We start from the raw sequence: 4,261 nt of genomic DNA, 5'->3' as shown, positions 1-4,261 counted from the left end.
ATCATGGAGGTCAGGCTTCACTTGGCAGCTGAGCTCCAAAAGGAGCAAGAGAGGGTGAGCCCTAATGCACAAGTACTTTCTATGCCTCTGCTTGTTTCCTACTGTCCCTTTGACCAGATCAAGTCACGTGGCCAAGTCCTGATTCAGGGAGTAGAGAAAATATACTCTATCTTTTGACAGGAGGAGCTGTGAAATACTGTGGGCTTTAAAAAATATATGTACCATGTGCTTTCTCCTCTCCTGCCACTGCCAAGGACATCCTTCTACAGGCAGGGATGGGTGGCAGGCACCTGCCAACTAACAGTGCCCTCCCAATCCCCTGGGATCAAGTTCAAGTCAGTTAAATGTGCATTTCCCCAGGTGTGTTGGGGGGATACCAGACCCATGAAGTAACGTGTTATGGACTGACTCCTGTCCCCCACCCCCAATTCCTATGTTGAAGCTTTAACCCCCAGTGTGACTATATTTAGAGATAGGGGAGATAAGGAGATAATTAAGGTTGAATGAGGTCATAACTTTATGGGGCATTAATTCAATAGGACTGGTGTCCGCATAAGAAGGGGCGACATCAGGAATGCACGTGCACAGGACAAAGGCCATGTAAGGACACAGTGAGAAGGCAGCTGTCTGCAAGCCAGGAGGAGGGGCCTCACCAGAACCAGCCCTAATGACACCTTGATCTTGGACTTCCAGCCTCCACAACTGTGCACAACTGTGAGAAGATAAAATTCTGTTGTTTAAGCCACCCAGTCTGTGGTATTTGGTTATGGCAGCCCAAGCTGACTAATATATAGGGGTTTTTTGGTTAAATAAGTTTCAGAAATATTGTGTTCAATATTTCAAATAACCAATACTATATTCAAATAACCAATACAATAACCTTCCCCCATGGGAATTCATAAAGCTTTTTAGCCTATTAAAGGCTCTGAGAAGTTCCTTGGCAAAGACATCTATAGTTTAAGACAGCGTTTCCCAAATTTATTTGAACGTAAGATCCTTTTTCGACACCTATGATCATCACAGAACATCACCTATGTTCGTTTCCTGGGGCTGCCATAACGAACTACCACAACCGGGATGGCTTTATTCCCTCACAGCTCTGGAGACCAGAAGTTGGGAATCGAGGTGTCAGCAGGGTGGTTCCTTCTGGAGGTTCTCAGGGACAATCTGTTCCGGGCCTGCCTCCGAGCTTCTGGGGGCTGCCAGCAGCCCTGGGCATTCCCTGGCTTACAGACAGACGCATCACTCCCATCTCTGCCTGTCTTCACGTGGCCGTCCCCTCTGTCTCTCCCTCGCAGATCTCCTTCCCCTTTCTCTCACAAGGACTCCAGCCATTGGGTTTAGGGCCCACCCTAAATCCCGATAATCTCATCTCCAGATCCTTACCTTAATTACGTCTGCAAAGCCCCTTAATCCAAATAAGGTCACATACGCAGGTTCCAGGTGCACATGTCTTTTAAGGGCACAATTCAATCCACTACGGAAGACAAAGGTGGCTGGCTGAGTGTGGACACAGAGCTGAGGGTGGATGGGCCCCCCAGGGCTGGTCTCTGCAAGCTGAGGGTCCGTCCCCTCCAGGGGACATGCTGGGGAGAACTCTCTCTCCCCCAACAGTGCTGGCTCCCAGCTCCTCCTCTCCTAAGCTCTTTGCTGCCAGCCACATTCCCGATTTGGACAGGTCAGGATTTATTGCTCTAGTCACTCAAAACGTGATTGAACTTCCCGACTCTGCTCTTCCTGTTTTGTCCTGGAAGACAGGGCCTGTCTTTCTGGGGAACATGTACAAAAAGCACTGTGCATCATAGTGGCAATACAGCAGGCAGGCTCTTAGGGGCCATGCTTCTCAAGGCTTCCTCCATGCCTCTCTCAGATGCCCAGAACCCTCCACCATTCCTGTGGCCTCCAGGAGGAACCGTGACCTCCTGCTCCTCCTTCCAGAGCTGGCCTCCCGGATTTAGTCAGGCATTCCCGCACCTTTCCCCGGGGGCCCGCCTCCTGCTGCCTTGGTGCTGCTCGGCCTGGGCTGTGTCCCTGCCACCGTCCCCTCCACCTGTCCCTGACCCTGCTTGCCTACAAGCCACACAGCGGGTGAGTTTCAGGGGTCCACAGGTCCCTGGAATACAAATAACTAAAGATAGTTCCATTCTTAGAGGTGGGGCTCGGGGAGACTGTGCAAGTACACTGGGGGGCACAGTTTTCATCGCCTCTCCAGATCTTTCCCTCTGACCCTAAGGGGCTAAAAACCACAGGTCTAGGGCTGAGGCTGAGTAACTCTCCCTTACAGCAGTAACCCTGAGGAAAGGGGAAGAACCCCTAAGGTGGAAGAACCCCTCCCCCCGTGTTGGGGGGTCCAGGGCCCTGGTGGGAACAAGTGCAGGGAAGGCTGGAGGGGGAGGCGGTGAGGGCCCCTCCCCACTAGGCCCAGACCATCCGAAGGGTCGACCATCCACAGGTGTCATCCTGGAGGCAAGGCCGTCAGGATGCTCTAGGGACAGAGGGGACCTGGCTGCCTGCAGAGGACAGGACGGGTGGCAGTGCTGAAGGCCTGTCACTGGATATAGAGGTCTAACAGATCTCTGGGCCTGGGAGAGAGCTCGGGACCCTGAGGGCAGAACCCAGGTTTGGCCCCCCCGGCTGGCCCTGTCTGTAGGTCTTGCCAGCATCCCAGATCCTGGGAACCTGCACACATCTGGGAACGTGCATTTGACCCACGGGGCTGTGTTGTGACAACAGGAATTGTCTCTCAAATAGAATGTTCCATTTTTTGCAAGCAGACTGCTGTCTTCAATCTCCTTGGGATTCTATCTGAGGGCCTAATCTGGTGCTAAGAACCCGCAGGACTAACAGGGGAGGGAGGCGTGGTGGAGGGACGCTCCACCCTGTGGACACATCGCCAGCCTCTCAAGGCTGATCTGCACCTGGGCCCCCTCAGGCCACTGCACAGCCCCCTGTCAGGAACTCCCTGGGCAGCCCAACCTGGGGCTAGGGACGGGTCAGGCGGAGATGGGGCTGGGGTGGGAGAGGGGGTGTATGTGGTGTGGGGAGGCTGAGGCACCCCTTGTTTCAGAGCTGGGTGGGAAGGCTGGTCTCTCTCAGGTCCATTTGCTTCTCCACTCTGTGGGGGTTTGGGCAGCCCCAGGAATTTCATTCGCATAAGGGGCTCAAGCTTCTGGGAAGTTAGGAAGAAGGAATTTATTTTAACTTGCAAATTTGTTCTAATAATGTAATATTGAAAGGGCACATGGATTGTATGAATTTAAAAATGTACAAAAGCTCGAAAGAAAAACCTCGCCCACAATTCCACAGTGACTAGACGGCTCCGACACTGGCTGCCCGTTTGCGAGCTGACGGAATTTCACAACCACGAACTTTCAACTTGCGGGATCTCCCCGATGCAAACAATAAATGTTATTGTAGAAAAGTTAGAAAATGTAGTCAGCCCAAAGAAAACAATTTTATTAAGTCACTTACAATCCTACTGCCTAAAGAGATCTTCTTTTTGTATCTTATATTTCTTCCACTACTGATACATTTGAACATTTTCTCATGTTTATTAGCTGTTTAGATTTCTTTGATGAACAGTCTGTTTCTGTCTCTTGCATATTGTATCATTGGATATTTAATGGTGTCTTATTAACCTTTTTGGGGTCTTTATACTGCACAGATGTTAACCCTTTGTGGTATTTGTAGCAAATATTTTTTCCCAATTCATGATTTGTTCTTAAAATTTTTAGTGTCTTTTGACCTACACCTATTTTTCCCCTTTGGAATTTCTTTACAGATGCTCCTCAACTTAAGATGGGGCTGTGTCCCAATAAACTCATTGTAAGTTGAAAATATTATAAATTGAAAATGCATTTAGTACACCTAACCCCAACCTGGGTAACATAGTAAGACCCCATCTCTACAAAAAATAGAAAAAGTAGCTGGGCACGGTGGCACACGCCTATGGTCCCAGCTACTCAGGAGGCTGAGGCAGGAGGATCGCTTGAGGCCAGGAGTTGGAGGCTGAGGCAGGAGGATCGCTTGAGGCCAGGAGTTGGAGGCTGCAGTGAGCTATAATGAGGCTACTGCACTCCAGCCTGAGGGAAAGAGTAAGACTCTGTCTCTAAAAAAATAAAAATACACTGAATGTCATGGCTTAGCCTAGCCTACTCTAAACGTGCACTTCAGCCAACAGTTGGGCAAAGTCACCTGGCAGCACAGCCCACTGCAGAGTATATCGGTCACCTACCCTGGTGATCTCGGGCTGACTGGGGGC

The sequence above is a fragment of the Propithecus coquereli genome, unplaced genomic scaffold (assembly GCF_000956105.1).
Source record: "Propithecus coquereli isolate 6110/MARCELLA unplaced genomic scaffold, Pcoq_1.0 Scaffold383, whole genome shotgun sequence".
Classification (NCBI taxonomy): Eukaryota; Metazoa; Chordata; class Mammalia; order Primates; family Indriidae; genus Propithecus; species Propithecus coquereli.
The sequence above is the reverse complement of the archived record's forward strand: the minus strand, read 5'-3'. Positions refer to the sequence as shown.